This window comes from Oryza glaberrima, chromosome 7 (genome assembly GCF_000147395.1).
Source record: "Oryza glaberrima chromosome 7, OglaRS2, whole genome shotgun sequence".
NCBI lineage: Eukaryota > Viridiplantae > Streptophyta > Magnoliopsida > Poales > Poaceae > Oryza > Oryza glaberrima.
In genome coordinates this window covers 8,854,107-8,874,489 of record NC_068332.1, presented here as the reverse complement: position 1 = coordinate 8,874,489, position 20,383 = coordinate 8,854,107, and the positions used below count along the sequence as shown (strand labels likewise).

Below are 20,383 nucleotides of genomic sequence, written 5' to 3'. Positions count from 1 at the left end.
GTTGGGTGGTCCAACAACGGCGACGTTGGGTCTGGCGTATCTAGAGGTGGGCAATGAGCTGAGTTACGACGTGCGGTTTTGGTGGCGATGACAAGCTTAGCTGCGACGTTGCCCGTGCTGATGACGAAGTAGACGAGCTGGCCAGCTCGGGCGGTCGTCGTGGATGGCAACGGCAACCACCCCACCACCATTTCTTTATTTTTGTTCTTCATATTTTACTTTTCTAAAATTGTTATACTTTTTTTTCATGTGTATGTATAAATTTGTTTTACCGAAATTTAACCGGTGCTTGAGTTCTAGGAGGGGTACTTAGGTCAATACGGAAATATAGTACACATAAAACGATTAAGAATGTATATCAAGTGCACAACATGGCATGGATCTAATTTCAAAAGTGTTGCAATGGCATGGTTGTAAATAAAGAAGTAGTAATGTTATTTTTCAACACTAGCAAACTGTATAATTTAATTAACCCAAAACTATGAAACGTTACTAGACTTGGGCCCTGATCGAGAGTGAGGGACGAGGAATAATCCCTCCGGCACGGAAAACAGAGCAGGTCATTAGCGCGTGATTAATTAAGTATTAGCTAATCTTTTTTTAAAAAAATGGATCAATATGAATTTTTAAAGCAACTTTTATATATAATTTTTTTTAAAAAAATACACCGTTTAACAAAACGTGCGCGTGAAAAACGAGGTGGCAGGAGTGGTCACCCGCGGGAACGAGCGCACCCTTAAAAAGGCCAGCGATAGCTGTTATGTAAAAGGAGATAATTTATTATTAGCATATTAGCTGCTACAAACATGGAAAATAAGTTTATTTGATTTATTATGAAACTTTTATATACAAATTTATAAAGAAAACATATTATTTTGTAGTTCGGGAAGCTTGGAAGATGATCAAGTTGCCAAGTGGCCCTTAGGTTTGTTACAATTAAAATGAGTTTTTTTTTTTGCACTGGTTAGGTTTTCCTTGTCGTTGTATGTATGGCAATTTGTTATCTATCATACAAATGCTACACCAATACTCCCTTTGTTTTATATTATAAGTCGCTTGATATTTTTTTCTAATCAAATTTATTTAAGTTTGATTAAGCTTATAAAGATATATAATAGTATTTTTAACATAAAACAAACATATTATCAAAATATATTCAATGTTAGATTTAACGAAACTAATTTGATATTTTAGATGTTACTAATTTTTTTATAAACTTTGTTAAACTTAACCAAGTTTGATTAGTTAAGCCACGTCATTAAGAAATTGTTAGCCATTGGATTAAATCCTAATTATATAATTGTAGCCGTTTGATCATCCAATTCACAGCAAATCAGCAATGTTGGAACGTACGCAAGCACCAAGCAGTACCTGGGCCCAGCTTCTTCGTTGAGCCATATTGCGCAGCCCATCAGAGAGAGACAAGGCCTCAACCTTATCCATGAACGCGGCCGATAGCTCGCTGCTCGCTGCCCCTCCCACGCCTCCCTCGCGCGGACAGTATAGGTGAGCATTTTTTTCCATAGCTCAATTTTGATCGTTGGATAGGCCAATGGAGGGGGAAACAAAACCCAAGTTTTTGGTTTTCTCAGCATCTGTCTAGGACTCTTCCTATGCTACAGTTGACAACAACTCCGTTTTTCAGATGGTGTGTTGAATGGGAATTGTTCGCTTCTGCTAAACATCCAATTATTTTTTGCCCCCATTTTTGCCATTAAACTTCTTTGTGTGGCTGATGCCATGGACGCTTGTTCTCCCTCATCCCAGAATAAAACCTTCTTTGGAATGAATGGAGGAATTTTCAGTGTTTGTTCTGTGAGAATCGAACTAATGTCGATGAAAATCCTATGAAATTTTACACTATTTTCTCATGAATTAATTCAATCTTTGTAAAAAAAATCCTCCCGAAATTCATCAAATCCAAAGGCTGCATGTGTTGCTGAATTATTAATAAAAACCTGATGGAGATGATTGGCTTTCTTCCCGATATTGAGACCCTGACCCTAGAAATTATGTTGCAAGGGCATGCCTTTGGATCATGTGTATTTTATCTGCTCAAGATGTGTGTACAAGAATAAGTAGGCTGGAGTTGGCAATAAGTGGTGACCCGGAGGTAAATTTGTTTTTCCTAATATGAGGTTTCCCCAAGGATGACGAAACCATTCTGCATTTTTTGTTCATAAGTTTAATGGTCAAATTATACTCTAGCAATTTATCTCTAACTCACATTTCTACTTCTCTTAATCTCTCATTTCGGCCTGACCGCCATTTCAACCTAGTCTTTACATATTATCCTCATTTCAGGCTAAGATTATTGATTGCCCATTTGATTGCATCTGTGGAGAACTGAAGATATCCAGCTGAATTTTCTTGTGGACATAACAATCAAAAGCATGAGAGGAATCGAACAAAGATTGAATTTGTGTTTTTGAGAAGCCTACTTAGGTCAGCCACATCACTCCGACGGATCACATTGGCTTTCCATGGTATGATTACGAGTCCTGACAATGGGGAGCCATTCCAGAACTTCCTGGTTGAACTATCCAGCCTGATGAAATTCAAGGAAATTTACCGCGCTGAGAGATCCGCATTCAGACCAAACTGGGAGTAAGCGTGATCATTCAGAAACAGCGTGCTACAGATCAACACCAAAATTCCTAAATTGCATGTCCTTGCCAAAATTGTAATAGACAATGTGTAATGCTTGTATTATATTTTTCTGCATTCTAATATATTCGACAATACTCTTGCCGCTTTCATATAAAAAAAACCACCAAAATTCCGAATAACTGAAGGCATGGTCTATCGTGTTGCATGCATACCAGAATTATTCCTGAACCGCTGAGAGCATGCCGTACTGTGTTGCAGATCGATAGCAATATTGCTAGCGCAAAATAAAGGCCGTAAAACTTGTTTAATTCGTGTTTTACTTAGAGAGATATTTTTTTACGTAATGAAATAGAATATCCCGGCCTTTACTCAACGAGTTACAGCCAATTATTACAGAGTAGCACACAAAATAAAAAGTTTCTCACACAAAAAAGACACCTACCAACCCAAGATAAGGAGTACACAATTATTGAATTCTGTTTGTGAATCTCCATCCAAAATTGGTAAACAGTTGCATAACCGTTGTCTCAAGATTACGACATGCAACTTTTAAACGCTCGCCCTCTTCATCACACTTTTGTAGCAGTGCCCAAGACCTGAGCCAGTGCGTTGCCCTGAAAATTACATGCATATATGAAACAGATGGTGATTTGTCAAAAATCATATCATTCCTATTCAACCATAGAGCCCAACATATAGCAGAAGCTCCTATGAGAATAAGTTTCCTATTTTTCTTGTCCACCCCCAGAAGCCAATCATCAAAAATATGACATATGCAATTAGGAGGGTAAAGACCAAAAGAGAACTATACAGCTCTCCAAATAAACTTTGCAAAATGGCATTCCATAAAAAGATGTTGAATAGTTTCATTCTTCATACAGAAACAACATCTCAAACTTCCATTCCAGTTCCTCCTTGCCAAATTATCTTTAGTTAATACTACCCCTTTAAGCAAGTACCACACAAAGATCTTAATCTTCAGAGGCATCTTAAACTTCCAAATAATCTTATTTCTCTCAATATAACCATTGTTTATTAAAGCCAGATACATTGACCGGACAGAAAATTGGCCATTCTGATGATAGTTCCATCTAAAACAATCACTCTGTTGATTCAACTGAATATGTACAATAGAAGCCCACAATTCATGCCACTTTGCTAGATTCTGACCAACTAAAGCCCTTCTAAAAGAAACATTTAGCGGAACAGGTCTCGTAACATTAGCAACTGAAGAACTTTTCCTTCGAACAATAGCATAGAGAGATGGATACTTCCCAGAATCTGACTTGTTCCCCATTATTCAGAATCCAGGAACCCATGTTTAAGAAAGTATTCTTTAACTTTCATAAGACCTAACAAAAAATGAGAATCACCTTGTTTCCTATCAACTTGGGTAATAGACTGATTATAAAGATATTTTGTTTTCAATAAGTCTTGCCAAACCCCTTACTCATTTATTAATTTAAACAACCATTTACTCAAAAGGCATTTATTTTGTATTTCTAAATTATGGACACCCAAACCACCCTGATCTTTGGGTTGGCAAATAATATCTCATCTTGTAAGTCTGTACTTTTTCTTATGATCATCCCCTTGCCAAAAGAATGTTGATCTATAATAATCAATTTTTTGAAGAACCCCTTTTGGAATCTCAAAAAAAGATATCATAAACATAGCTAAACTAGAAAGAACAGAATTAATTAAAACCTGTCTACCCCCAACAGACATATGTTTTCCCTTCCAACTACTAAGTTTCTTCTCAATTCTTTGTTCAATAACTTTCCAATCTTTGTTACTAAGCTTTCTAAAATGCATTGGAATACCAAGATATCTGACTGGAAAAGTACCTAACTTACAACTAAAGATAGTAGAATATTGTTCATAAAAGTCCTTTGCCTGGCCAAAACAAAATAATTCACTTTTATTAAAATTTATTTTCAAGCCAGACAACTTTTCAAACACAAATAAAATCAATTTCAGATTCTTGGCTTGTTGTAAATTGTGCTCCGAAAAGATGATAGTATCATCAGCATATTGCAAAATAGATAAACCATGATCCACCAAATGTGGAATTACCCCATTAATGGTACCAACATCTTTAGCCCTCTTAATTAGTAGAGCTAGCATATCAGCCACTATGTTAAAGAGAATAGGAGACAAAAGATCCCCTCTTAATTAGTAGAGCTAGCATATCAGCCACTATGTTAAAGAGAATAGGAGACAAAGGATCCCCTTACTTGAGGCCTTTGTAAGTTTGAAAATTATTCCCAATTTGATCATTTACTTTAATACCAACATGACCATCCTGAACAAAAGAAACTATCCATTGACACCATGTCGGGTCCCGAAACTAATAATTCGGTAACCGACATATTAAAACTATATCAAGCCCTGGATCAATAGATTGATACAAGTTCAATAATCTGGATCGTCTTTGCATACGTTTAGACATAGCTTTGAAGGAGATATTATTACATAAAGTAATAGGGTATTTACAAGATTGTGGCTAACTAGTGCAGCAGAAGCTTTGGAATGGCCTAACTCTGCTGTTTTGCTATAGACTTAAACCATCTATCTAATCTAGACTTGAGAATTAGGTTGAAATAAAACTAACTTATATGATTGAACTCCTAGCTTCGGCACAAACTCCAAATGGACTCTGAAAAAGGGGGGTTGAAGCAAGGGTGAGTACAACGTACTCAACAAGCTATTATATTTAATCAACAATGAATGTATGAATTGATAATATCTGTGTAAAGCTAGGTTTACTTGCAGAAAGCAGAGAATGTAGAAGTAGAAAACCTATAATGTTTTAAATGCAGCAGTATTTAATAAATTTTCGAATTAGGTTTCTATCCAAGATGCCATAGTGAGTCCCAATGCCCGATAACCACGAGCACGGCTATTCGAATAGTTTTAGGAATATTCATACTGCAGTAGATGTACGCTTTACCCGCAATCCATGACGTGCCAAACACATTAGCCTTGTCATGGCAAAGCTTTTCGGTTACTAACATCAGTGGTACCTGTTCCATGAACTCTAGTCCCCATGCGCTCTGAACGTAACGTTATCAGCAGCGAGAGGAGTTCTGGCGTTCCCGAGATCTTTAGAGAGAACTGATTGTATGACACCATGTCATCGCAATCAGGGTTCACAAACAATTCATGATCATGATTTATCTCAAATAAATATTTACCTGCGCCTCGGTAAATATCACAATATTGCCCTTCGCGGCATAAATTTGCCTCCTGTGCGAGGACTTAAGAAGAACCACTATACAGAGGTACCACCTTTGCTAGATAACTTAATCAGCTAGGTCTATGCCCATACGAGAATTGCGGTCGTACTCGTATGTTCTTCACATGTACTTGGCAGTCTTATGTCGGTTGGAACAGTACTAGCCACCCGGAAATCAACCATTTCTACCGTACTATTCCAATCTAAATTCATTATATTTTATGCAATCTAACTAGGCATGGCTAAGTAAAATTTAGCATATATCTGATTTGCTATATGTTCAAGTTATGCATTTGAAATCATGTATGACTAATGCATAGAACAGAGATATAAGAATATAGGATCATTATGCTCAAAGGGGAGGAATAATAACTTGCCTTGCTCCAACGCAAACAAATCCGAGATAGGCAACCTGATTATCCGATCCTCGAAATACCACAGGTTGCCATCCAAAATAAAATAGACTCTACTAAGAAAGACGAAGAACCAAATTCAATAAAAATCATGAAATAGCAAGAAAGTGATAAAGAGCAAGAAGGGCTAGGCTTGGGGTATAAATATCTCCGTTAAAGGGGTATAGGGTTCTAAAGGGGTTGGAGGCTAAGGTGGAGAGGGGATCAGGCAACTAAGGTTACTTATATTTTATGTGAATGCTTGGTTGCTGAAAGGATAGGATGTATATTGGATAATTGAACTGGTTCAGTTGGAATATGGCTAGTATTGGCTGGTGGTAGGTTCGGGTAGTATAATACCTAGGGTTTGGTTATATTTAAGCCGATTGCGGAGTAGGGAAGCATATCGGCTAGGCTTTGTATAGGTTCTAGAGAGTAGGTGGCTGAGTATAGTGGATAGGCGATATTGGTAGGTGGGGTATTTGGATGACGGTTGGGTTTTAACTAGCAAGGTGTTAGCTAGGGTTTGGTTGTTTAGGCCGATTTCGAGGTAGGATAAATATCGGCTAGGGGTTTTAGGTGTTTGCTAGTCGCCGCTAGAGTTAGACAGTATAACGACTAGATTTGGTATCATTTCTAGCCGGTGTCGATAGATAATATGTCGGCTAGAAGAATAGGAGATGGGTGCAGGTTTAGTAGGGTGGAAGTGTTACTCCAACAACCGTAAGTGGCGGTGGAGCGGCTAGGATCACACAGAGCTCTAGAGCTAACTGTGCGACGTGCTGTGGAGGTCGAGGGAATAGTGAAGCTCCGACCACTATACACATCGAGGCGTGGGGTGCCAGGAGCATCACTTCGACCTTAGCTTTGGTCTTGCCGGGCTTTACAACCAACGGTCTGACGTTGGGGTCGGTAGACCGCACGAACGTCCCCATGGAAGGTGTAAAGTTCCAACCGGTGGCTTTTTAGTGGCTAAAGGGTATTTTGGAATAAAAAGAGATATTTGAAAAGCAAATGACATTTAAATAACTTAAGGAAATCCAAATAAAATATTAAAATAGCAAATTTGGTATCAAAATGTAGATTTTGAATTTAGATGAATTTAGGTCCAAGTTTCACTGGAATCGGATCTACGGTTTAGGAGATATGGGCTTCTAAAGAATAGGATTCAAGTTAAGTCTAGAAAATATAAAGTAGTACTGTGCAGGGGACCCACCTGTCAGGCTTTTCTTTTTCTTTTTCTTTTTCTTCTTCTTCCTCCCCTTCTTCTCTCCTTCCTTCGTTTTCTTCCTCTCTGTTAGCCAGGGAACCGAGAGGAGGAGAGGAAGGGCGCCGATGCTGTGGTGGCTAAGAAATGACGGCGCCGGTAGCGGATGGTGTTCCCGAACGATGCGCATCCGGGGAAGTTGATGGTTGGCAAAGGGAGTGAAGGAGATGGCCGGAACGGCGCAGGCAAGAGTATAGCTCCGGCAACAAGAGGAGGTGACTGTGATGGTTGGTTTCGGAAGGGGAAAGGAAGGGGAAACTAGGAAAATGAGTTCGCCTCGTCGAGGCAAACCCGATGGCTCAAGGGCTTGGCCAGAAACACTCCGGTGAGGGAGATCGATCGATGGCCGGCGGTGGTTGCCATAACAGGAGAGAGAGAGCTCGAGGAGCTCGGCTCATATGTGTGGAAAAAAGGGGAGGGGGTTGCCAGCTATTTATAGGCGGCGATGGTCGGTTTGCAAGGTCGGTTCGTTGGAGGAAGACGAGAAAGACTCGACGACGGCGGCGTGGAGAAGAAGAACACGGCGCCGGTTCTGTCCAGTGATTGGTTGGTGAAGTCGGTTTGCTTCACGGGATGACGTCAACTGCGTGAGGTGGCATATGACGTCGGCGGCGGTGCCTTAGTGTCGAAGGCAAGTTAGCGGCGGCGGCGATGCCTTGCCGTCGACGGCAAGCTAGCGGCGGGCGGCGTCGGCTGTGGGCAGCTGCGCGTGCGCGCCTGGAGAGCACGGCGGCGGCGCTCACAGGATAGGGAGGAGGAGCAGCTCGGCTGTTCTATTAGGCTGGGCCGGCCTGGGCTGAGGAGGGAGATGGGCCGAAGGGAGAAAGAAGGAAATTTCGGCCCAAACTAAAAACAATTAATTTCTAAATTTTGGAATAAGATTTGGATAGTTTGAATTTGAAGGGAAATTGAATGAGAGAGGATAAAAGGAAATTATATTTGGATATAATTTCCAAAAGAGATATTTTCTAATCTGAGTGCAATATTTTTGGAAGTGGAATATAGTGGAATTTATATAGATGCACTCAAATGGGGGAGAGAGATATATAATTGGGAATGTGGGAGGAAAATGGAGGAAATGGAATAAATAAAATTTTAGCCCAAAATATGTGGTAGGAAATCTAGAATTAATTATGGGCTAAATGAGGTTTTGGATTTGGGATGGAAGGATGAAATATATCTTCTTAGCACAAGAGCAATATTTGCAATATTTGTAATAATATTTTTCTTGTGCCGGGGAGGAAATCAAGCCACAGGAATTAAATTGGCGGCTAGATTGAAAGGAGGAATTTGGATACTTGAGATTTGGAAAGGGAACTAAGGATAGGTTTGGAACCAAAGGATGTGTCGACAATTCATTCCAATTAAAATTGGAATTACAAAGAGTTGGTTTACAGGGTTTTCTTGGACCATAATTCATATAAATGAAAAGGGTTTTCAACTAAAATTTGAATAAGAGGAATTTTATCGAAAGAAGGTTTTAATTTAAAACCAAATCAAGAAACACCTTAATTTAACCAAATATATCTTTAAATGAAAAACACAAAAGAAGTTAAATACCAGAGAGGGATTTTATGCAAGTTAGTTTTAGGAGGTCCCACTAATAATATTTTCCTAGGTTTAAGAAGTTATTAAAAACATAAGAAGCGGCATGATGCAGGATTAGAAAATTGTAAATTTTCAGGATGTTACACACCATTTAGGAGAAAAGCCCTTCATTCTCAACGTTTGTTGAACAAAAGACCATTTAACCTTATCATAGGCTTTCTCAAAATCAATCTTAAATATTACCCCACTTTTATTTTTACGATGCATTTCATGAATAGTTTCAATCAAGAATAACAACCCCTTCCATAATATTTCTCCCAGGAATAAAAGCAGTTTGAGTAGGACTAATTACTTTTTGAGAAATGCCAATTATTCTATTTGTAGCAACCTTAGTAAAAAATTTTAAAACTAACGTTAAGTAAGCATATAGGCCTATACTGTTCAATTTTCATGGCCTCCACACACTTAGAGAGATATACCTTCCCATTTTGTTTGATTTGGAACATCGCAGAAGTGGTTAATTATTCCTCGACGCTACATTATACTCCCTCCGTTATTTTTTTTTCGCCGGAAAGGCCAGAGGAGGCCATCCGAATATATTAAAAAGAATAAAGTTACAAGAAAAAGCGATAGAAAATTATCGAGGTTGAAAGTGCACGACCAAAAACCACATGCTAACCACACAAGCACAACCCACTGAGAGAGGAACCTAGCACCAAAACGACCCCCGCTATGTGTGGCCGATCGCCACTGGGCATACGACAACACCACAAGACGAGACACTGAAGACGATGCCGCCACGGAGGTCACAACATCAAGGACACCGCCATCATCCATCTATGGGAGATATGGTTTTCACCCAGAGCAACTCGCCAAGGGAGAGAGGTATCCTCGACAATGCCCCAAGGGGGGTTACGATGCCAGAAGGTGTAGCCGCTGCCAGCCCGATGAACCATCACACAAGGCTTTCGCCTAGAACCTTGCAACCCTGCATTAAATTCGTCACCCATGAACTCAGAAACCACCACACAGGCAGTGGCAACATGAGGCCTCCACCCCACGTCACCGGTCCCCCACCACCGGCTGACTTCCACACTTGTTGTTCCCTGCTGCCACCCCTAGAAGCTGGCCCATGCCTCCTCCATCCCACCACCTGCTAGCCTCCTCGTCATTTTTGCCAAAAGGAGAATCCGGACTTGACGGCGTTGCCAAAGCTTCCCTCGTTAACCAACTGCCGCCTCGATCCAACCTAGAAACTCCCCCACGAAGAAGGGAGAGGAGCTCCAAGAAGAGCAAGGGTGCCCATCAGCAACAAGGAAGACGACCCACCACCGCCAGCTCCCTTTGCACTACCATCATTACCTGCTCCAGGCACATTTGCGCCGGCGTCACCACCGCCCTTCTCGGCTTCCTGGTCACCGCGCCGACGCCTGCGCCACCTTCCGAGCCTACGGCCGTCGCGCCAACGCCGGCACCACTACCGCCGTACCCAGCCATTATTTAATATACGACGCTGTTGAATTTTTTAAGATATGTTTGACCATTAGTCTTCTTAAAAAGATTTAATTAATTATTATTTATTTTATTGTGACTTGATTTATCATCAAATGTTTTTAAGCATGACTTAAAATATTTTTATATTTACACAATATTTTTAAATAAAATGAATGGTCAAATATTTGTCAAAAATTCAAAGACGTCGTATATTAAAAGATGGAGGTAGTACTTGTTTATCGACATGATGAGTCGAGCTATGTTATTTCTGCCTTCGTTTGATAACCTTATCAAAGGTGAGAAAATGCAGAGCATGGATTTAGCTTCTCATGTTCAGTTAGTTTCTTGCATTCTTTTCATCAAATTTTGTGAGCGCTTACTTTTAAACCTTGGCCAAATATTTTTTTTTACCGAAAATAGCGGGAGAGGCTTATACCGTACTATATATATTATATAATTATATAAGGAGGATATTTACTATGCGAATGTTTACACAGAGATTATGGGTAACCAAACTTTGGTTTGCCGATTTTCAGTATGCTAGTTAATTTGGTCGAAAATTGAGCACCCCCTATATATTATGCTGCACCAAAGAAAGAATGCTTACTCTGCACAGTCTATATATTCCTCTTTGCACCAAAAAAACCTAGGTCAGTCAACGAGAAGTTTTACAGCGAATATATATAGGTGGAACAAAACTATTTCCAATTTGATTAACATTGAACCTTGTATGACAGATTAAACATATGTTAATGCATCGTCAAAAGTGCTGTTTTAATAAAAAAAAATCCTGAATTATTCAATGATTTTCTAAACCAATCCAGAGCAAGTTAGGTTCCAAAGGTGGATCATGCACCCAAACTACTCATGTGACAAAGCAAGAATATGATAAAACAAAGGATAGGATAGGAATACATGTGTAAAATAGATGATTGAAAACACAGTAACTTCATAGAAATTGGAATTCGGATAGGTGGTAGGAAAATCACATGATTTTTTTTATTATTGCATAATAACCATCAAACACCCAGCAATCAAAATTTACAATGATCGAAGAACTAGGTTTATTTCGTTGCTTCCACCGTTCATGAGGTGATTTGCCTGTGTGAGCCAGCCAAAAAATGAGCTTTGAGCGGATAATAGCTTTCCTGTGTTTTTCTTCTAAAATCACATGGAAAGGAATTTCATATTTTGTTTTTTAGAAAATCCCTTGTATACCATAAAATTTTAGCTAATCCTTTCTATTCCTTTGAATTTTGCTTGCTTCCTTATATACCCCAAAATTTGATTTTTAGCCCTTCCGTACCCCTCCCATCAGTTGAGCGTTAGTTCACCATCTAATTTCTATAAATATGACCATTTTACCCTTTGAATGAACATAGAAATTTATGGATTACACCATTGAAAATGTAAAAGTTTGTCGCATGAGACTATTATTATTATGAGTTTGCTCTTTGATACATTATTTATGACAAAATTTATTTTTAGATAATGAAATAAAAATATGTATTTATTTTATTTTTTAAAAAAGTCATAAAAATGAGGAGAAATCATGCAAAGATAGGACAACCCACGATATTTTTTTTATAAATGCTCCCGATAAAAAAAATATTTTCCTATTAAATTTCAAATAAAATTTTTAATTTATTACATTTGTTTCATTTTCAAAATTTATGTCAAAATTTTCTGAACTATTTAGTCTCATTAGTTATATAAAATGTACGTACTGTGCACTCAAACAAAATTTTCAATCGTTTTTGAAGCTTATATTCAAACATAAATCACCAAGGACATTAAAGATATTTGCCACCAAATTTAACAGTGACCGCTTGGCCATGCCGCCAAAAAATACGATCTAAAATCGAGAAAAGAGCAAGTATTCATCCACGTTTGTTACTAAAACTAACTTTCTTTTATCTTAAATCTAATTCTACTTACTTTTTTCCAATCTTTTTCAAAAAATCAATTCATGCTTTTTTTGGATCCAGTTTCGATTATAGACTCTACCAAGAATCTGGACGAATTTTTTGCTTCATCCAAATGTGTAAAAGATCATAGTCGCACTTAAAAGCCGAGTACTCTACCATTAATGAAGGAAAATGTAACGGCAGGGGTGTATAAGGGATCAAGTTGAAATTTCAGAGGGTATAGAAGTGATCGGATAATTTCAGAGATATAAAATTGATTGAGTGATTTTTTAAGAGTATACAAGGAATTTACTCTATTTTTTTTCCCATTTGGTCATTCCTACGAACCAAAGGTATCTACTGTGACCATTCCTGTAGGATTCAAATTGCTACGTTTTTCCTCCATTCCGAAGTGGTCCTCAAAAGCTAGGAATTTCGCAAGTATCTTGAACCATCTTTCCAAGGACAACAAACCAAATTTTGGCTAGCCAATGCTTAGTTTGGTTCCATAAATCAAGCACCTGTAACACTACAAAGTCTTAATAAACGCATATGACTTAATAAACGCATAATTCTTCAGTTCTTCCAGCACTTATTTGTCTGGTGCTGCATATCCACTTCGAAGAAAATTAGGTCAATCAGCACCAAATTACAGCGCGTATAGATGGAGCAAAACCATGTCTTATATTGTATTAATGTTGACTGTTATTCCAGTGAGGGAACAATCCATAAACCTTTAGGCTGAGTTTGAAAGTGAGTTTGGATTTTGCTACTCCCTCGTTTATCATGAGAACCTTTCCGAACTATTAATGGTATGTTTTTTATAAATACTTTTTTAATTAATATAGAAGTTTCTTTAAAAAAATCAAATAGACTAATTTTTAAATTTATAATAATTAATACTCTATTAATTATGTGCTATAATAACTTATCTTCTTTTACTGCCACTAAAAATCAAAGACAAACTTTACTTTAAAACTCAGCCTTAGTCTTATATGAAAGAAACACCAATGGCACATCGGCCTATTATATTGTCAAAAGTGATGTATTATTACGTATAAATAAGAAAGGCGAAAAAAAAAATTCTTCGACCGATTTCTAAACCAACAGCAGTGGTAAATTGGATTCCAAACGTGGATCATGCATGACTGAAATGCAATTCCATAGATAGATGATTTGAACTCTCTTTTCCAGAAACAACTAAACCATGCAGTAAGCTGCAGCTGAAAATCTTAGGATGAACCACACATATGAAGCCATATGCATGCATGCAGGACAATGCAGATTATATATATATGGCTAGTAGTGTTTCTCTGGTGCCACTTGCAGTGATGCTCTAATGAGCAAGAACTAGAGCCTTTTTCTACATGCAGCGTTGCAGAGCTAAATCTGGAAGCCCCAACTTGACCACCATGCTTGGTACTTTGAGCAAATGGAATCCATGTACTCCTCCAAAGAGTCTACCATTGATGCTAGTCACAAAGCTAGCTTGCTTCCATTGATGCTAGTCACAAAGCTTTGTTTCAAGTGGATCCATCAACTTGGGCCTTACATTACATCTTGTCTGTGTACGAATGATGGAGATTGATCACCCTGAAAAGCAAAATATTAATATATGAGTGTCTAGTCTTATCTAATACTTTCTGTGTATGCATATCATCGCATGGTTATATCCTCTGCTCCCTTCATTGGATGACTACACATTATATATATTACATTTGGGGAAACTATATGCACATGATATGTAACATGCTTCAAAGCATATGCCATCCTATTGATGCATATATATTAGATAAATCAGGATATGTCTTGCGAAACTATTTCTATTCATAGTACAAACTCAGGATATGCCTAGTGAAAATTGTTTGCACTACAAAAATTGTTTCTGATACAGATATGGTTTTACTAAGTAACGGTCTATGATACCGCCGTCTCAGCACATACCGCCTGTAGGTAGCTTAAGATGATGTACAACTTGTCCCACATGTCCACATTAATTAACTCAGGATATACCTTGTGAAATCGTCTGTAGTGGGACTATTTGTGGTCATACAGAAAATGTTTTTTTTATATAATTGACTATAATAAATCCTCGCCACACAGTTTATAAGTAAGATAGTGTTAACGACCAAATTTGGTAATATCAGCATCGGCAACGGAGATTAGATCGAAGCGGAATCAAAGATGAGAATTGTCGCGGAAATAGAATAAGAATCGGATGGAGTTCGGATCGGCTACGACTGGGATCGGCTAAGTCCGAGTCAGACTGGGTTAGGTGATACAGCCGATTTCGACAATACGACTTGGTGTATGATGTCGGGTCGAGTTGATGTGTTTCAAGATGATTGCTACGCATGGATAGAGTCCTGAGAAGGCAATTGTATCTATTAATTAGGATATTTTATGGAATTTCCTTAGAGATATGTTTGGCAAAAGTCTGCCGCAAAGACTTATGGTATCTTAGAGTTTGTTAGAGATAAGAGTCGTGTCCGATATGGACATAGTTTGTAATTCTCGGGTATAAATAGACCCCGAACCCCATGTAATTAATTAACACACAGGTTCAATACAATTTCGGCGCATCGCCACCCTTTTTGCTTTAGTTCATTTCGACGATTTCTTGCTTTCGGGTTGAGCTGCATCGATTTCGATCTTCAACAAGAGGTAAAACTTGTTATGATGGCTTGCGTTCTAGGGATTAGTGCTTCCATCTTTATGATACTCTAATCTTGTCTATGTAATTCATCGAGTTATCATATATCTTATATAATCTCTGGCAATATCTCTATCTAACCTACAATCGGCTAACATCTATCAATAGAGGGCAGCCGATTAGGTTAAATATCGACGTTGACTTAGATTATATACGATAACCACCACTCTATGAAACTTCCAATGGCTTGATTGTCTAGATATTGTCTTTCTTTTCATACTTATAGCTGCATCAGTTGTTTGATCTTATGAGTCGTGATTAGAATCTTAATCTCTAGCCTGCTTCTTGGTTGCCGATTAGGGTAGTATCGGGGTTTCAGCCGATATTATCTGATTTAACTACATTTGTTTTATATGCTTTATTGACATGTTAAATCCACCCTTTATATCAAGATCTTATTGCATTTAAGTATATTAGGCTTTTGTTTGATATATTCTACTTGTTTTAATATCTTAACATAGAGTGGTATCGGAGTATTAGCTGATACATGCTAGATCTATCTGATCAGATATTCTATGAACATATATAGTATTGCTGTTAATATATATTTCGATCTAAGTGATTTATACTGTCTCGGCACAGTGACCGATCTATCCCAATCACTTGATTTAAGTACATATTGACACAAGGATTATATATTGTTAATATCTACAGCCGATCGAGTAGATTTAGTTTTTTATTATCTATTTATAACTGCCGATCGATTTACATATAACATCGGCTCGATGATAAATGATATGTCATTGGCACCTAGTCGATCGGTTATCATTTATGGATTTAACCACGGTTTCTTTGTCTTTATTTCTTGTTGATTGCAGGATCAAATCAACTGGCATGCTAGCATACCCGAAGGTGAGTTTTGGACCTGCACTGGAGTTAAGCAGATCCCCCAGGCCTCGTGTTTTTCATCAACATGCTTTTGGCACGCCCGGTGGGACCCATTAAGAAGTCAACAGTTTTCCTCATGGACGAGAAGCCGCCAGCATCGCCGTCCTCTGCTAGTCCAGGTTCTGTCAAAAAGAAGATCCAGCAGCTGGGCTTATCTGAGGTTAATGAAGGCAACATCGTGACCATTACTCCAGACAAGTTGACACCGGATCAGAAGAAGGATTTTGAAGCAATGATGCAGCAAGCACGGAACCAGTTCTTGAGCTCATTCATGCAGACCCGCAAGGGGACAGTGGTGCAAAAGTACAAGGTGAAAGTAGTGGCTGATGTCCCTAGGACTGGTTCTTCTAAGGATGGAGAAGTGAAACAAGCTCCAGATGGCTTGGCTCAACCGAGTGATAAAGGTGCTGCAGATGGCTTTCAAGGAAATCAAGGTGATGGTTCTCAAGGAGTACAGGGTGTCGGCTCTCAAGGAGTTCAGGTGATGGTGTTAATCAGGATGGCAATACGGCACAGTTACAGTTTAACAACTTCCAAGATCAGGTCAACTATGCCATGCACCATGCTTTGATCAATCAATCTGGAATATTAGTCAATACTTTGTCAAACATGGTGAAAACAATGGTTGATGGTTCAATGGCTGAATATCAAGCTACGGGTCCGGTTTATCTACCAGGAGGGGTGTTCCCAAATTATCAGCCATTAATCACCGATAATCAGCCAGTCGGCCAAACATCCCTCTTCATGCACCATCGGCTCAGCCGACGGCACCAGTATCGGCTCCTGCACCTGCTGCACCACCATCAGCTCCAGGCCAATTGGTTAATCCCCGGTTGGTTGTGAGAGAACAACCACAACATAGTGGACAGAATGTGAATCGGCTAACGCAAGATCAGGTTGCATCTATGTTCTTGCCTCCTCAACATACTGTTGATCCAACCCAGCAGCAGCCGATTCAACAAACACCATCAGTCCAACAGGTTGTGCAGCCGGTTCAACAAACATCACTAGTCCAACAGGTTGTGCAACCGATTCAGCAGACGCCACCAAGACAGCAGGTTTTGCAACCAATTCAGCAGACGCCATCAAGGCAACAGGTCGTTCAGCCGATTCAACAACAGGGATTGGTGAATGCATCGGCTGGGTTTGCAACACCTGGCGGTCAGCATGGGTAGCATGCTGCGAATCAAGTTGTCCCAGAGCATTTGGTTCATCATGTACAACCAGACCAAACGGTGATACCCCAAGTTGTTCCCGAGCATTTGGTGTGCAATATTCAGCCAAATTTCCAAAATTACCAGGGGGCAATTTAAATTATCAGTATCTGCCTCCATCACCGCAAGTTCAATATCAGCAGGGAGGATTGACTCAACCCTAGTTTGTTCCTCAATACAATCAATTCGAGCCCATTCCATAGCAACCTCAAGGAGCACCTCAGTAACGACCATGGGCTGATATGATTGCGAATGTGATGAAGGAGCAGTTTGGGCTTAGGCCAAAAGATGCTGGAAATTTGTATCGGCAACCTTACCCTGAATGGTTTGAGAGAGTCCCTCTACCTAACCGATTCAAAGTTCCAGATTTTTCAAAATTCTCAGGGCATGATAGTGTGTCAACTTATGAGCACATTAGCCGATTCTTAGCTCAATGTGGTGAAGCATCGGCTGAAGATGCCTTGAGAGTTAGGTTGTTTCGGTTGTCCTTGTCTGGATCGGCTTTTACTTGGTTTTCTTCTTTGCCATATGGATCAATCAACAGTTGGGCCGATTTGAAGAAGCAGTTTCATAGCTATTTCTACAGTGGTGTTCATGAGATGAAGCTGTCCGATTTAACAGCAATCAAGCAAAGACATGATGAGCCGGTGCATGAGTATATCCAGAGATTCAGGGAGATGAGGAATAAGTGTTACAGCTTGATTTTGACTGATGCCCAGCTAGCCGATTTGGCTTTTCAGGGTATGATTGCTCCGATCAGGGAGAAATTCTCATCTGAAGACTTTGATAGCTTGTCGCATCTTACACAGAAGATAACCCTGCACGAACAGAGGTTTGCAGAAGCCAGGAAAAACTCTAGAAAGGTTAATCATGTCTGCCCTTACATATATGGATCGAATGACGATGATGAAGATGACTCTGAAATAGCAGCAGCTGAATGGGTGAGAAGCAAAAATGTCATACCATGCTAATGGGTAAAGAGTTCTGGAAAAGAAGAGAGGTATGACTTTAATATTACTAAGGCTGATAAGATTTTTGATTTGCTACTTCGGGAGAAACAGATTCAACTTCCTGCTGGTCACATGATCCCATCGGCTAAAGAATTGGGCAAGAAAAGGTATTGCAAGTGGCACAATTCTGGGTCTTATACTACTAATGATTGTAAAGTCTTCAGGCAGCAGATCCAAGCAGCTATTGAGGGAGGCAAAATCAAGTTTGATGATTCTAAGAGGCCGATGAAGGTTGATGGTAATCCTTTTCCTGTCAATATGGTGCATACAGTTGGCCGAACAGCCGATGGAGGACATGCAAAAGGTTTTCAGGTCAATTCGGCTAAAATTATCAATAAGTATCAGAAGAGGTATGACAGGCAGCAGGAGAAGCGTTATGAAGAAGATGATGATGGCTTTGATCCTCATTGGGGTTGTGAGTTCTTTAGATTTTGTTGGAATGAAGGTATGAGGCTGCCGTCTATCGAAGACTGTCCTGGGTGCGGCAATGTTACAGAAAGTTCAAGCCGATCGTATAATAGAGGCAATCGGATAAGGCAAGCAAGAGTTCCTGTTCATCAAAGTTTGGGCCCGGTGAACCAGGATTGTAACCAAGAAGACAATGAAGACAGGAAGACTCAATGGTGTCCTTGTGGTATATTTACAAAGAATCAGAAGAGAAGGGTTCAAAGATTGAGGAACAGGGAACGTTTTCAGGAGGTTGAACAGGAGATCAATCATCAGCTAAAGAAAACAAAGCCAAAACAGGAGTGGCGCGTTAAGAAACAAGCTCCTGTAGCCGATGAGGCTGCAACCGATGAAGCAAAGAGATTGGCCAAAGGGAAAAGTGTTGTAACTGCATCGGTTAACATGGTTTTTACGTTGCCTGCTGAGTTTGGGATCAAGCAAGCCGATGTCGATTAAGTTGAAGAGGAATCGGCTAAGTTGGTTTTGTCACCAGAACAAGCAGTCTTCGAAAGCCGGAAGGAACAGAAAATCGGCATATTAAACCATTGTATATAAATGGCTATGTCAATGGGAAGCGGATGTCCAAGATGATGGTCGATGGTGGGACTGCATTGAATTTGATGCCTTATGCTACATTTAGGAAATTGGGCAGAAACGCTAAAGATCTCATCAAGACAAACATGGTGCTCAAGGACTTTGGCGGCAATCCATTAGAAACCAACGGAGTTTTGAATGTGGAACTGGCAGTCGGCAACAAATCTATCCCTACAACGTTCTTTGTCATCGATGGGAAGGGTTCTTACAGCTTGTTGCTCGAAAGGGATTGGATTCATGCCAATTGTTGTATTCCTTCAACCATGCATTAGTGCTTGATTCAGTGGCAAGGCGACAAGATTGAAATTGTGCCAGCCGACAAGTCAGTGAATGTTGCTAGTGCCGATTTAGCTCTTGGGGAGATGGATGGTCTTGATTGTTTGTCTGGAAAAGTTTGGGATGGAGATTTTCTAAAAGTGTCCGATTTTGATATACAGCCAATTGAAGATGGAGAACCCAAGCTATTATTTTGAGGGCGTCGTGGAGGGTTCAAACGTCTACACCAAGGACACAGTAGATGATCTCGATGACAAATAAGGACAAGGTTTTATGTCGGCCGATGATTTGGAAGAAATTGATATAGGTCCAGGTGATCGACCAAGGCCGACATTTATTAGTAAGAATTTATCTTCGGAGTTTAGAACCAAGTTGATAGAGCTGTTAAAAGAATTCAGAGATTGCTTCGCTTGGGAGTATTATGAGATGCCTGGACTCAACCGATCGATTGTTGAACATCGGCTACCTATCAAACCAGGGGTTAGGCTACACCAGCAACCTCCGAGAAGATGCAAAGCCGATATGTTTGAACCTGTCGAGGCTAAGATTAAACGGTTATATGATGCTGGTTTCGTTCGTCCTTGCCGATATGCCGAGTGGGTTTCTAGTATAGTTCCTGTTATCAAGAAGAACGGTAAGGTCAGGGTGTGCATTGATTTCCGAAACTTGAATAAGCCGATCAGCTGGTTGATGTTGCCTCGAGACACATGATTTTGAGTTTTATGGATGGTAATGCAGGATATAATCAGATCTTTATGGCCGAAGAAGATATCCATAAGACAGCT

General features: G+C 39.5%; 1 long non-coding RNA gene across 1 annotated transcript; it reads left to right on the top strand.

Moving 5' to 3' along the window:
• Positions 1-1,423: 1,423 nt before the first annotated feature.
• On the top strand, positions 1,424-2,777 carry LOC127780484 (uncharacterized). Its single transcript, XR_008018791.1, has 3 exons — positions 1,424-1,506; positions 2,023-2,113; positions 2,305-2,777. It is a non-coding gene; the product is annotated as an uncharacterized LOC127780484 (long non-coding RNA).
• Positions 2,778-20,383: the final 17,606 nt, after the last annotated feature.